This window comes from Mesoplodon densirostris, chromosome 19 (assembly GCF_025265405.1).
Source record: "Mesoplodon densirostris isolate mMesDen1 chromosome 19, mMesDen1 primary haplotype, whole genome shotgun sequence".
Classification (NCBI taxonomy): Eukaryota; Metazoa; Chordata; class Mammalia; order Artiodactyla; family Ziphiidae; genus Mesoplodon; species Mesoplodon densirostris.
Genome location: NC_082679.1, coordinates 52,467,023 through 52,482,389, shown reverse-complemented (window position 1 = coordinate 52,482,389; position 15,367 = coordinate 52,467,023). Strand labels below are relative to the sequence as shown.

General features: G+C 40.8%; 1 pseudogene; it reads right to left on the bottom strand.

The window, feature by feature from the left end:
• Window positions 1–13,677, bottom strand: part of LOC132479688 (TBC1 domain family member 14-like) — a 43,145-nt pseudogene extending 29,468 nt beyond the window's left edge.
• Between the last annotated feature and the right edge of the window lie 1,690 nt (window positions 13,678–15,367).

The following is a 15,367-nucleotide window of genomic DNA, read 5'->3' as shown; positions in this document are numbered from 1 at the left end:
ACAGCAACGAAGAGTAGCCTACGCTCGCCAGAACTAGAGAATGCCCGCTCAGAGCAACAAAGACCCAACACAGCCATAAATAAATAAACAGCAACGAAGATGCAACACAGCCATAAATGAACAAACAAACATAAATAATAAGAAAAAAGAAGTAATTAGTCTCATATAAGGACACTCTTTCTTTTAAACTATTCAAGATTGTCTTAGTTTTTACAGTCAGAAAGAGAGGCCACTGCAATGAGAAGCCCGTGCATGGCAAGAAAAAGTAGCCCCCACTCGCCACAACTAGAGAAAGCCCGCATGCAGCCACAAAGACCCAACACAGCCATAAATAAATAAATAAATAAGGAAGGAAGGAAGGAAGAAAGGCAGGAAGGAAAAAAAGGAGTAATTAATCTCATATAAGGATACTCTTTTTAAAAACTATTCAAGATTCTTAGTTTTTACAGTCAGAAAGTATAATCCTGGAAATTTTAATATTATAAAAGGAAATAAATTATTTTAAATAGAAAATGTGTCCACCAAAGAAGACAGGAATGGGTGACTGCCACTTTCAAAGCACTTGCAAGTTCTTACCTGTACAATATACTAATAACAATTATAGTAATAAGTAACATTTGTTGAGAATTAATTTTATGCTTCATATTGTACTAAGTATTGGATTGGCCAAAAAGTTCATTCGGGGTTTTCCATATCATGTTAGGTAACATCTTATATATAATTAATATTATATATACATTGCATCATTTAGTACTCATGAAAACCATATGATGTAGGTACTATTATTGCTCCCATTTTACATAGTAGGAAAAATAGAATTAATGAGGTCAAGCAATTTCTCCTAAAGCTACATTGTTTATAAGTCGTGAAACTGAGTTTTGAACCTACAGAGTGCCAGAGTTTGTCCTCATATTTACAAAATGGAGCGTAATTGTAAGAAGTGACCAATTCTAATGCTTGTCAACACATGAAACTTTTTGGGAAAGAGTGGGTCTGATGATTTGTGATGAATGGTAGTTTCCATGTTCTCAGATTTGATCACTGCCAGTTACATATTTTATTGATATAGTCATAAAACAAGTAATAACTTTTGGATAATTTTATAACAGCACTTATCTTCCAAAGAGTTAATAAATTTCTTATAAGTTATAGGAAACATTCTTTGGAGTTTGGGATGTAGATTGGTGTGTGGGGGGTGTATGCACACAAGCACACACATGTGCATGGATTGGTAGCTGTACATCAGGGTAGCTAATCATCCCAGTTTGCCTAGGCTTGGGTTTCTAGATCATGGAACTTTCAGTGCTAAAACTAGGAACCTTGCAAAAACAAGTTAATAGGCAATTATGTATCTTCATATACTTGTGTGTGTGTGTGTGTGTGTGTGCATCTAAAGTAATGGTAGTAGAGCTACAAGGAATTCAGATCTTGCAGAGCATAAAACAGCTCTGAATTCAGTGCCTAGACCGTTACCTGTCTGTTTTATTAGCAGAAAGCTCCACCTCCTATGTTTTCCCCGTTTCAGATAACCTTTTCTTGTCATGAAGAAATTAATTTCTTTGTTGGAATCATTGCAAGTAAACTTGATAGCAGTAGTGTTATTGAAGCAGCTTAGTGATTTACTAAGTACAACCTCTTCATAAAAGGTGAAGCAGAAATAAATTTATTGATCATTACCAGGATTTCAATAACCTGTTGAACTACCTGATTTTCTCCCCTTCTCATAAAGCCCACTATTTTTGTTTCTCTTTATACCTTTGCGTTAGTTGTTTCTTTTGAAAACATTTTTACGTGTATTTTCACATCATGTAAACAGTTTTTTATGTGTATTTGCTTTTTTCTAGAGTATAGTTTGAATGTCTAAAAAGCTGTTATTAGATTAAACTGCATGAAATTGCCAAGATTTGACTGTTTTTGACCTCTAGCAATGGCATCTTCGTATGGATCAACTAATAGTTAATTCATCTTTTCGTCATTTGAAAATATTAGGCTACTAACTTAAGTCTAAGCAGCATATTCCATTGAAACCCTGGTTAATGTTATGGAGGAACTGAAATGAACTTTGGCGTATGACTCTGTGCTGCCCATTTGCTGCAAATACATTTTAAAAAGTATAGCTCATGTGGAAGAACTGAGCATTGCACAGCCATTAGTAGTATTAGAGATTTAAAAATTTATTTTAACCAAAGGTTAAGACCAAATTTAATGACTATTCTTTCTCTTTTTAAAAAAATTGGAGTATAGTTGCTTTACAATGTTGTGTTTAGTTTCTGTTGTACAGTGAAGTGAATCAGCTATATGTATACATATATCCCCTCCCTCTTTGACCTCCCCCCGCCCCCCATCCTACCCATCTAGGTCATCACTAGATGTGGTAGTATATATACTACACCTGGTAGTATATATATGTCAAAGCTAATCTCCCAATTCATCCCACCCTCCCCTTCCCCCTCTGTGTCCACATGGCTGTTCTCTACATCTGTGTTTCTATTCCTGCCCTGCAAATAGGTTCATCTGTACCATTTATCTATATTCCACATATATGCGTTAATATACAATATTTGTTTTTCTCTTTTTGGCTTACTTCACTCTGTATGACAGACTCTAGGTCCATCCATATCTCTACAAATGACCCAATTTCATTTCTTTTTATGGCTGAGTAATATTCCATTGTATATATGTACCACATCTTTATTCATTCATCTGTCAATGGATATTTAGGTTGTTTCCATGTCCTAGCTATTGTAAATGGTGCTGCAGTGAACATTGGGGTACATATGTCTTTTTGAATTATGCTTTTCTCAGGGTATATACCCAGTAGTGGGATTGCTGGATCATATGGTAATTCTACTTTTAGTTTTTTAAGGAGCCTCCATACTGTTCTCCCCAGTGGCTGTATCAATTTACATTCCCACCAACAGTGCAAGAGGATTCCCTTTTGTCCCCATCCTCTCCAGCATTTACTGTTTGTAGATTTTTTGATGCCCATTCTGACCTGTGTGAGGTGATACCTCATTGTAGTTTTGATTTGCATTTCTCTAATAATTAGTGATGTTGAGCAGCTTTTCATGTGCTTCTTGGCCATCTGTATGTCTTCTCTGGTGAAATGTCTGTTTAGGTCTTCTGCCCATTTTTTGATCGGGTTGTTTGTTTTTTTGATATTGCGTTGCATGAGCTGTTTGTATATTTTGGAGATTAATCCTTTGTCCATTGTTTTGTTTGCAAATATTTTTTTCTATTCTTTGGGTTGTCTTTCCGTCTTGTTTATGGTTTCCTTTGCTGTGCAAAAGCTTTTAAGTTTAATTAGATCCCATTTGTTTATTTTTGTCTTTATTTTCATTACTCTAGGAGGTGGGTCATAAAAGATCTGGCTGTGATTTATGTCAGAGTGTTTTTCCTATGTTTTCCTCTAAGAGTTTTATAGTGTCCGGTCTTACATTTAGGTCTTTAATCCATTTTGAGTTTATTTTTGTGTATGGTGTTAGGGAGTGTCCTAATTTCATTCTTTTATATGTAGCTGTCCAGTTTTCCCAGCACCACTTATTGAAGAGGCTGTCTCTTCTCCATTGTATATTCTTGCCTCCTTTGTCGTAGATTAAGTGACCATAGCTGCGTGGGTATATCTCTGGGCTTTCTATCCTGTACCATTGATCTATATTTCTGTTTTTCTGCCAGTACCATACTGTCTTGATTACTGTAGCTTTGTAGTATAGTCTGAAGTCTGGAAGACTGATTCCTCCAGCTCCATTTTTTTTTTCTCAAGATTGCTTTGGCTATTCAGGGTCTTTGGCTATCGTAAAATTTTTGGTTCTAATTCTGTGAAAATGCCATTGGTAATTTAATAGTGATTGCATTGAACCTGTAGATAGCTTTGGACAGTATAGTCTCATTTTCACAATATTGATTCTTCCAATCCAGGAGCATGGTATATCTGTCCATCTGTTTGTGTCTTCTTTGATTTCTTTCATCAGTGTTTTATAGTCTTCTGACTAGTCTTTTGCCTCTGTAGGTAGGTTTATTCCTAGGTATTTTATTCTTTTTGTTGCCATCGTAAATGTGATTGTTTCCTTAATTTCCCTTTCTGATTTTTCGTTGTTAGTGTATAGGAATGCAAGAGATTTCTATGCATTAATTTTGTATTCTGCAACCTCACCAAATTCATTGATTAGTTCTAGTAATTTTCTGGTGGCATCTTTAGGATTTTCTAGGTATAGTATCATGTCATCTGCAGACAGTGACAGCTTTACTTCTTCTTCTCCAATTTGTATTCCTTTTATTTCTTTTTCTTCTCTGATTTCCATGGCTAGGACTTCCAAAACTATTTTGAATAATAATGGCCAGAGTGGACATCCTTGTTTTGTTCCCGATCTTAGAGGAAATGCTTTCACTTTCAGTTTTTTACCATTGAGAATGATGTTTGCTATGGGTTTGTCATATATGGCCTTTATTATGTTGAGGTAGTTTCCCTCTCTGCCCACTTCCTGGAGAGTTTTAATCATAAATGGGTGTTGAATTTTGTCAAAAGCTTTTTCTGCATCTACTGAGATGATTATTTGGCTTTTATTCTTTAATTTGTTAATATGGTGTATCACATTGATTGATTTGCATATATTGAAGAATCCTTGCATCCCTGGGGTAAATCCCACTTGATTACGGTGTATGGTCTTTTTAATGTGTTGTTGGATTCTGTTTGCTAGTATTTTGTTGAGGATTTTTGGGTCTATGTTCATCAGTGATATTGGCCTTTAATTTTCTTTTTTTGTGATATCTTTGTCTGATTTTGGTATCAGGGTGATGCCAGCTGCATATAATGAGTTCAGAAGTGTTCCTTCTTCTGTAATTATTTGGAATAGTTTGAGAAGGATAGGTATTAAATCTTCTCTAAATGTTTGGTAGAATTCACCTGTGAAGCCATCTAGTCCTGGACTTTGTTTGTTGGGAGTTTTTTTTTTTTTTTTAAAACATCTTTATTGGAGTATAATTGCTTTACAATGGTGTGTTAGTTTCTGCTTTATAACAAAGTGAATCAGCTATACATATACATATATCCCCATATCTCCTCCCTTTTGCATCTCCCTCCCATCCTCCCTATCCCACCCCTCTAGGTGGTAACAAAGCATCAAGCTGATCTCCCTGTGCTATGCAGCTGCTTCCCACTAGCTAGCTATTTTACATTTGGTATATATGTCAGTGCTACTCTCTTCGTCCCAGCTTGCCCTCCCTCCTTCCCATGTCCTCAAGTCCATTCTCTATGTCTGCGTCTTTATTCCTTTCCTGCCCCTAGGTTCATCAGAACCATTTTTTTTTTTAGATTCCATATATATGTGTTAGCATACGGTATTTGTTTTTCTCTTTCTGACTTAATTCACTCTGTATGACAGTCTCTAGGTCCACCCACTTCGCTACTGTTGGGAGTTTTAAAATTACTGATTCAATTCCATTACTGGTGATTGATCTGTTCATATTTTCTATTTCTTCCTGGTTCAGTCTTTTTTCCTGAGGTAGGCTTGTATTGCTTTAAACTTCCCACTTAGAAATGCTTTTGCTGTGTTCCATAGGTTTTGGATTGTTGTGTTTTTGTTTTCATTTGTCTCCAGGTATTTTTTGATTTCCTCCTTGATTTCTTCAGTGATCCAGCGGTTTTTTAGTAGCATATTGTTTAGCCTCTACCTGTTTGTGGTTTTTTGTTTGTTTGTTTGTTTTTTCTTTTTTTTTTTTTTTTTGTTTTTGTTTTTTGCGGTATGTGGGCCTCTCATTGTTGTGGTCTCTCCCGTTGCGAAGCACAGGCTCCGGACGCGCAGGCTCAGCAGCCATGGCTCACGGGCCCAGCCGCTCCGCGGCATGTGGGATCTTCCCGGACCGGGGCACGAACCCGTGTCCCCTGCATCGGCAGGCGGACTCTCAACCACTGCGCCACCAGGGAAGCCCTGTTTGTTTTTTCTTGTAGTTGATTTCTACGTTGTGGTCGGGAAAGTGCTTGATACGATTTCAATTTTCTTCAATTTACTGAGGCTGGTTTTGTGGCCTAGCATGTGATCTATCCCAGAGAATGTTCCATGTGCACTTGAAAAGAATGTGTATTCTGCTGCTTTCACATGGAATGCTGTATAAATAACAATCAGGTCCATCTGGTCTAACGTGTCACTTAAGGTCAGTGTTTCCTTATTGATTTTCTGGCTGGATGATTTGTTCATTGATGTAAGTGGGGTGTTGAAATCCCCTACTATTATCGTGTTACTGTTAATTTTGCCTTTTGTGTCTGTTAGCATTTTCCTTATATATTTAGGTGCTCATATGTTGGGTGCATGTATATTTACAATTTTTATATCTTCTTCTTGGGTTGATCCGTTGATCATTATGTAGTGTCTTTCTTTGTCTCTTGTAACATTCTTTATTTTAAAGCCTATTTTGTCTGATATAAGTATTGCTACTCTGGCTTTCTTTTGATTTCCATTTGCATGGAATACTTTTTTCCATCCTCTCACTTTCAGTCTCTGTGTGTCTTTAGATCTGAAGTGAGTCTCTTGTAGGTAGCATATATATGGGTCTTGTTTTAGTATCCATTCAGCCAGTCTGTGTCTTTTGATTGGAGCATTTAGTCAGTTTACATTTAAGGTAATTATATGTGTGTTCTTATTGCCATTTTATTAATTGCTTGGGGGTTATTTTCATAGCTCATTGTTTCCCCCTTTCTTTTGTTGTCTTGTGAGTTGATGACTCTATTCAGTGTTATGTTTACATTCCTTTTTCTTTTTTGTATGTATATCTTTTATGGATTTTTGGCTTTTGGTTACCATGACGATTTTATGTAGCAGTCTTTATATATATGTGATTGTTTTGAGTTGCTGACCTCTTAATTTCAAATGTATTTTTAAAAAACCCCTGTATTTGTACTCTCTTCTCACAATTACTGTTTTTGATATCATATTTTACATAGAATTGTTTTGTGTGTCTCTTCACTACTTATCGTGAATATAGATGATTTTACTACTTTTGTCTTTTAATCTTCCTGCTAGGGACTTTGCTGGTGGTGAGGTACACTTGTAACATATAATATTGTACCTCAACTATACTTCAATTTAAAAATTAAGGGGACTTCCCTGGTGATACAGTGGTTAAGAATCCTGCCAATGCAGGGGACACGGGTTTGAGCCCTGGTCTGGGAAGATCCCACATGCTGTGGAGCAACTAAGCCCATGCACCACAACTACTGAGCCTACGTGCCATAACTACTGAAGCCCACCGGCCTAGAGCCTGTGCTCCACAACAAGAGAAGCCACTGCAATAAGAAGCCTGCACACTGCAACGAAGAGTAGCCCCTGCTCGCTGCAACTAGAGAAAGCCCACCCACATGCAGCAACGAAGACCCAACGTAGCCATAAAAAAAACAAAAAACAAAACAAAAAAACAACAAAAAAAAACAATCTTCCTTCTGAATTTGTGCATGGGTGATTTTTTTTAAACCTTTATTGTATGTTTGCCTTTACCATTGAGCCTTTTTATTTTGTAATTTTCTTTTTTTAAAAAATTTATTTTACTTTATTTTTGGCTGCATTGGGTCTTTGTTGCTGTGCATGGGCTTTCTCTAGTTGGGGCGAGCAGGGGCTATTCTTTGTTGTGTGTGGGTTTCTCATTGTGGTGGATTCTCTTGTTGCAGAGCATGGGTTTTAGGCGTGCGGGCTTCAGTAGTTGTGGCACGTGGGCTCAGTAGTTGTGGCGCATGGACGGGCTTAGTTGCTCTGCGGCATGTGGGATCTTCCCGGAGCAGGGCTCAAACCTGTGTCCCCTGCATTGGCAGGTGGATTCTTAACCACTGCGCTACCAGGGAAGTCCCACATTTTGTAATTTTCTTGTTTCTAGTTGTGTTCTTTTCTTTTTTGCCTAGAGAAGTTTCTTTCTTTTTTAAAAAAAAAAACATTCATTTATTTGGTTGCACCGGGTCTTATTTGCGGCAGACAGCCTCCTTAGTTGTGGCTCATGGACTCCTTAGTTGTAGTACGTGGGCTCCTTACTTGCGGCATGCGGGCTCCTTAGTTGTGGCATGCAAACTCTTAGTTGCAGCATGCATGTGGGATCTAGTTCCTTGACCAGGGACTGAACCCGGGCCCCCTGCATTGGGAGTATGGAGTCTTATCCACTGCACCACCAGGGAAGTCCCTTTTAAATTTTTTATTTTTTTATTTTTGGCTGTGTCGGATCTTAGTTGTGGTGTGCAGGCTCTTTGTTGTGGTGTGTGGGCTTCTCTCTAGTTGTGGCACCTGGGTTTTCTGTCTCTAGTTGTGGTTTGCAGACTCCAGAGCGCGTGGGCTTTGTAGTTGTAGCACGTGGGCTCCAGAGTGCATGGGATCTGTGGTTTGCGGTACGTGGGCTCTCTAGTTGAGGTGCGTGGGCTCAGTAGTTGCCCCACGGCATGTGGGATATTACTTCTCCGACCAGTGATCAAGCCCATGTCCCCTGCATTGGAAAGCGGATTCTTTACCACTGGACCACCAGGGAAGTCCCTAGCGAAGATTCTTTAACATTTGTTGTAAAGTTGGTTTAGTGGTGCTGAAATCTTTCAGCTTTTGCTTGTCCTAAAGCTTTTGATTTCTCCATCAAATCGGAACAAGAGCCTTGCTGGGTACAGTATTTTGGCTGTAGGTTTTTCCCTTTCATCAGTTTAGATACATCATGCCACTCACTTCTTTCCTGCAGAGTTTCTGCTAAAAAATCACTTGATAGCCTTATGGGAGTTCCCTTGTATATTCTTTGTTGCTTTTCCGTTATTGCTTTTAATATTCTCTTTTGTCTTTAATTTTTGTCATTGTAATTCCACTGTGTCTTGATATGTTCCTCTTTGGGTTCATCCTTTATGGGACTCTGCACTTCCTGGACTTGGGTGACTGTCCTTTCCCAGGTTAGGAAAGATTTCAGCTATTATGTCTTCAAATATGTTCTCAGCTCCTTTCTCTCTCTCTTCTCCTTCTTGTACCTCTATAATATGAATATTTTGCACTTGATATTGTCCCAGAGGTCTCTTAAACTGTCCTCATTTCTTTTCGTTCTTTTTTCTTTTCTCTGTTCGGCGTCAGGGAATTCCACTACTCTTGTCTTCCAGGTCACTGGTAGGTTCCTCTGTGTCATTTAGTATACTGTTGATTCCTTCTAGTGTAGTTTTCATTTGTTTTATTGTGATCTTCTTCTCTGGTTGTTCTTTATATTTTCTAACGCTTTGTTAAAAACTTCTAACTTCTCCCTCTGTGCATCCGTTCTTCTCCCGAGTTCTTTCATCAACTTTACAGTCATTACCCTGAACTCTTTCTTGGGTAGATTGCCTGTCTCCACTTCACTTTGTTCTTCTTCTGGGGGCTTATCTTGTGCCTTTGTCTGGAAGGTGTTCCTCTGCTGCCTCATTTTGCCTAGGTTGCTATTTGTATTGTAATGTATCTGGTAGGTTAGTTATGGTTTCCTGACCTTGGAGAAGTAGGCTTCTCTAGGATACATCTTGTATGTCCCAGCAGTGTGTTCCCCACTTGTTACCCAAGCTATATGCTCTTGGGGTTCCCCCTTTGAGGGCTGTGTGGGCCCTTCTGTTGTGGTGGGCTGACTATATGGGTGTCTGGTAGGCTTGGCTGGCCCCTAGCCCTGCTGGTTGCCAGGCCCTGCCTTGTGCAGAGGATGCCGGCTGCTGGTTACCAGGGCCTGGTCCAGAGCAGCTGTGACTGCAGAACCCCAGGGGGCCCTGGGGCTAGTGCTGGCTCACTGGTGGGCAGAGGCAGGGTCCAGAAGACTCCGGGGCTGTTGCCTGCCTATTGGTGGGTGAAGCCATGGCTTGGGGTTAGTGCTGAACTACTGGCAGGCAGAGCTGAGTCCTACAGTCTGATTGCAGGGCCCTGGGATCCCAGAGCTGGTGTCACACAGCTCATGGGGGGAGACCAGTTCCTGACACAGATGGGTTAGGGTCCAGGGTGTCCCAAAGCCTGTGTTAACCTGCTAGTGGACATGACTAAGGCCCAGCTGGTCCTAGGGTGGGGTCTGCAGCCTGCAGGACTGTGGTTTCCTTGTGTCTGGTGTCTGACCCGTGGTGGGTGAGGCTGGTCTAGAGGCTTGTGCAGGCTTCCTGGAGGGCTGGGCCAGTGCCTGCCCACTGGTGGGTGGAGCTGTGCCTTGGCCTTCTGGTGGGCAGGGCCGAGTCTAGAGGCATGTCTAGAGGTGGCTGTGGGCTTAGGAAGTCTTTAGACAGCCTTTCTGCTGATGGATGGCTCTGTGTCCGCCCGTCACCCCCCAGTTAGTTATCGGCTTGAGTCATCCCAGCATTAGCACCTACAGGATGTTGGGTGGAGCCAGGACTTGGCATTAATGAGTTAGAGGGAGGATCCCACGGTGGCACCTGCACACACGAGTGTCCATGCAGTAGAGAGCTCCTAAGAATGCTGCTGCCAGTGTCTGTGTCCCCAGGGTGAGCTGCAGCTCCCCTCCTGCCTCTCTGAGAGGCTCTTCAAGACAAGCAGGCTCCTATCAAATTATTGATTTTGCCCTGGGTCCTGGTGTGTGTGAGATTTTGTGTGTGCCCTTTAAGAGTGAAGTCTCTATTTCCCCCAGTCCTGTGGGACTCCTGAAATTAAGCCCTGCTGACCTTCAAAGCCAAATGCTCTGGGGGCTCATCTTTCTGGTCCAGGACCCCCAGGGTGGGGAGCCCAGTGTGGGGCTCAGAACTCTCATTCCTGTGGGAGAACCTCTGCTCTATAATTATTCTCCAGTTTGTGGGTCACCCACCCTGGGGGTATGGGACTTGATTATATCACAAGTCTGCCCCTCTTACCCGTCTTGTGTGGGTCCTTCTTTATGTCTTTAGTTGTAGAGGCTCTTTTCTGGTAGGTTCTGGTCTTTTTCATCGATGGCTGTTCTGCAGATAATTGTGATTCTGGGGTGCTTGTGAGAGGTGAGCTCTCAGGGTCTTTCTACTCCTCCATCTTCGCCCATCTCCCATGTATTCTATTTATAATACGAAAAACACCCTGGATACCGACATAGTCTTTGCTGCTCCTCTCGTCTTTGTAGCCTCTTCAACGCAGCAGTCTGACTGGCCTTTTTACAACACAAAGTTACATCACTCTTCTCCCTCCATTGCAGAGGAAAAGCTCTGGCTCCTATAGTGGCCTATGGGACCTATACAACATGCCCCTTTGCCTTATTTGGCCTTTTCTGCTACTTGCCTCCCTCTGACAGGGCTCTGCTCCAGCACACAGGCCTCAGTTGTTCATATTTAAGAGGAAGGAAATTATGTAATACTGCACTCTACAGTGTGGGTCATATATATTGATCTTTTCTTCTTGGATTTTCAGGTTCTTCATATACAAGTAGGCATACCATGATATGGGAATCAACTGTATTGCATGGAATCGTATGACAGAGTGTGGTGGACTTGTGGTTCAGTGGCTAACCCAGTATATAAGCACAGTTATACCCACGGATTAGGGTTGCAATCTCAGTTATTTCTGTTACTCTGAGAATGGACAGTGATCTCTTATAATTTTCAAGTAGAAAAGTAACTAACCATTTTGTCTAAGCCCTTATAAGGTAAGTATTTCATCTCAAGGTTGAAAGAACCCCTACTTATGGGCTCAGATAATGGTATTTTATTAATTTAACTAAACTGCTTTAATGTATCAGTTTCAGGGAAGTGTTTTCTTTGAAATGAAAAGACTTGATCACTCACTCAAAGGGGGGGCATTGGCGGCTATTCAGTTGATCATTTTCATATCAACTATAGGAAAGCTTCAAGCCAAACCTTGCCTGGCCTTTTAATTTGTAAGCATAGCTACCTAGTGACCTCTGACATGCAGGTTTTCCTCTGCTATGGTATTTGGATAAAGGGGATGTCATTGCTCTTGAGAAAGAGGACGCAGGTGAAAAGAAGTGCAGAGAGCTCATTTAGTAACATTGTACAGATCAGGGGAGTCACTACTGGGCATGGTAATAGTTACAACTATAAAACAGAACAAAAATTCTTTGAATTTAATATGAGAATCTTGATACAAGGAGGCATGAATCTTACATAGGCTTTGTGGCACATGGAATGATTCAGGGCATATAGAGAATCAGCACACAATACAGAATAAGGGTGACAAAACATGAGCATCCAAAACAGGATCAGGATGGGAACGTTCCTTTCATCCATACTTCTCTTTAGTGAAGAGCAGAGGGAGTTAACATTGGAATCACATTCTTTGTTATTTATAATTTATGGAATAAATTTGTTGTATATGTTGTATGTGTATACTGATTGATTAGTAAACTAAGAAACAGGAAAAAGGTGGGAAGTTGTGACTTTTCCAAGAGCAGAATCTATAAAAAGCTAGAGTAGAGGAAAGAAGGAGGAAAGTAGTAGACATGAAGGAAGGATCTTCATTAAGATCATAAATTGCATAAGATGCCCCCCGGCCCCATTTCATCCTAGTATTTAATCAGATCCTCCTCTCATTGCCTTCTCTTTGTGACCCGGTTTTCTTTTAACAACTTTATTGAGATATAATTCAATACCATACAATTCACTCATTTAAAATGTACAGTGCAATGATTTTTTTGTTATTCACAGAGTTGTGCAACCATCACCACAATCAATTTTAGAACATTTTTTTCTTAATTAATTAATTAATTTAGGGCTGTGTTGGGTCTTCGTTTCTGTGCGAGGGCTTTCTCTAGTTGTGGCAAGCGGGGTCCACTCTTCATCGCGGTGCACGGGCCTCTCACTATTGCGGCCTCTCTTGTTGCGGAGCACAGGCTCCAGACGCGCAGGCTCAGTAGTTGTGGCTCACGGGCCTAGTTGCTCCACGGCATGTGGGATCTTCCCAGACCAGGGCTCGAACCCGTGTCCCCTGCATTAGCAGGCAGATTCTCAACCACTGCACCACCAGGGAAGCCCTAGAACATTTTTTATTTTCCCAAAAGGAAACCCCATACTCATTATCAGTCACTCTCTATTCTCCCCCAATATCCCAGCCCTAGGCAACCATGTGATCCAAGTTTTACAAGTTGTTGACTTGAAATTCTCTGCTGCCTTCCAAGGACATTCTACTTCAAACCATTTGATTGATCACACAGGTACAGTCAGAAAATGAATCTCTTTCTTGCTATGTCTTGTAAATCAAAGAGAGTGACATATAACCGCATTCTTAGATATATCTCATTATATACAGCTTCTTAATCATGATTTTCAAGTTTTTTTTTTATATCATAGATATAGACCGCTTAAATATACCCTCAAACTCAACCCCTGACTGATCCTATAAGTAAGCTGTAGGGGAAGCTAAAGTGTTGTCAGTAAGTTGCCTTGCACATATGGAACCAGAATAAGGAGGCTAGTTACATGGTTCAAACATGGAGTGGCACCACTCTCTTAGTCAGAATGTGGTAGGCAGAATAATGCCCCCACCAACCCCCACAGATACCTGTGTCCTAATCCCTACAACCTGTTACCTTACACAGCAGAGAGGACTTTGCAGATGTGATTAAGTTAAAGTCCTTGAGATGGGGAGATTAGATTGGACACGCCTAGATAATCCATCATAATCACATTTCTTTATAATGGGAGAACCTTTCTGTGGTGAACGGGTGATGGGATTATGGAAGAACAAGAGATAGGGCAGTACGGGAAGAGCTCAACCCACCACTGGTGGCTTTGAAGATGGTGGCCATGTGCCAAGGAGTGCTGGTGGCCTCTAGCAGCTGGAAAAGGCAAGGAAGTAGATTCTCTCCTAGAGTTCTCAGAAGGGAATACAGTCCTGCTGACACCTTGATCTTAGACCAGTGAGACTCATGTCAGACTTCTGACCTATAAAACTGTACAACAATAAATCTGTATTGTTTTAAGCCACTAAATTTGTGGAAATTGGTTACAGCAGCAATGAAAAACTAAAACACAGACCTTATAATATGGATCTAGGCAGTAGGCCTTGGGCAAGCACACCTTCTCCTAGAACAGTGCAGGTGGGCCTTGCCCATGTTTGCCTCAGTGGCTCTTCTTTCTTTGTATCTCAGGTGTCTTCCTCAAAGCCCTTTCTTGAATGACTTATTTATTAAAATGCATTTAATGAGAACATAGACTTAAGAGTTAGGTGGGCCTGGGTTAAATTCTGGCTCTGCCATTTTACTAGCTGGGTAACCTTGGACAGGTGACAATATTTTAAGCCTTGGTTTTTATGAACAAAGTGAGAATAATAATACCCTTTGGGGATGTTTGGAGGATAAAATGAGATAATATATGTAAAATGGCACAATGCTTGATAAATAGTGAGTCCCTAATACATGATAGTTGTTACTGTCTTCTCCTAAAGGCTAGAAGGAATTTGCCAATAGCATGCATTCTAACACTTGCTCAGATACAAATATATTAAGAACTATTCGTACAGCTGTTGTGTTTCAGTGACTGTGTCACAGGATTCTGTTCATGGCCCTAAGCGTCCTGATATTGAGCCTTTTAACTGAAAAAGGCTTACTTTTGGAAACTTCAATGAGTAAGTTAAAACCACCTTTGGTTTATAGTGCAATATGTAACACCTTTTAATATTTCCTTTCTTCTTCAAGCCAAGGTGAAATAGAATGCATTAAAGAAAACCTGGAATTGTTTCTACAGTTTAAAAAAAAAATCCTAATGACTGGAATAATTTCTTCACTTTAAATCCCTACTGCCCAGCAAATGGCTGACACATAGTAGGAATAAGTGTTTATTGAACTGAACTAACCTGGCCTCTAAGCACTTATTCTTTCACAACCTATCGTTTGTTGCTAGTCTAATGTAGGCCTGGTTTTTGGGCCTTGCCTATTAACAGCAGTTTTTTGTTTTTGTTTTTTTGCGGTACGCGGGCCTCTCACTGCTGTGGCCTCTCCCGTTGCGGAGCACAGGCTTCGGACGTGCAGGCTCAGCAGGCATGGCTCACGGGCCCAGCCGCGGAGTGGGATCTTCCCGCACTGGGACATGAACCCTTGTCCCCTGCATCGGCAGGTGGACTCTCAACCACTGCGCCACCAGGGAAGCCCTAACAGCAGTTTTGAATGGCTCTTTTTGCTCCTGTCTTTTCCCTCTTCATCTTCCACAGTACCACCAAACTAGGCAATGACTGTTGTACAGTATATCCTCTTCTATTTAATCTTCTTTATCTTTGTCCCATTACATACTCCTAATAGCCATATTTTAAACTCAATGTTTCCCAACTTTTTATGGCATGGTACACTTAGAAAATGATGATATTTGTGTGGTACACTGGGGTAGGAAGCAAGCCATCTTATGACTGGAGGTTTTGGATTCTAAGGGCTGAGTCACCCTCTCAGTACAGCTGTCACCTAATTTGGGCACACCAGTATGCCTTGGTATACTTATTGGGAAGCT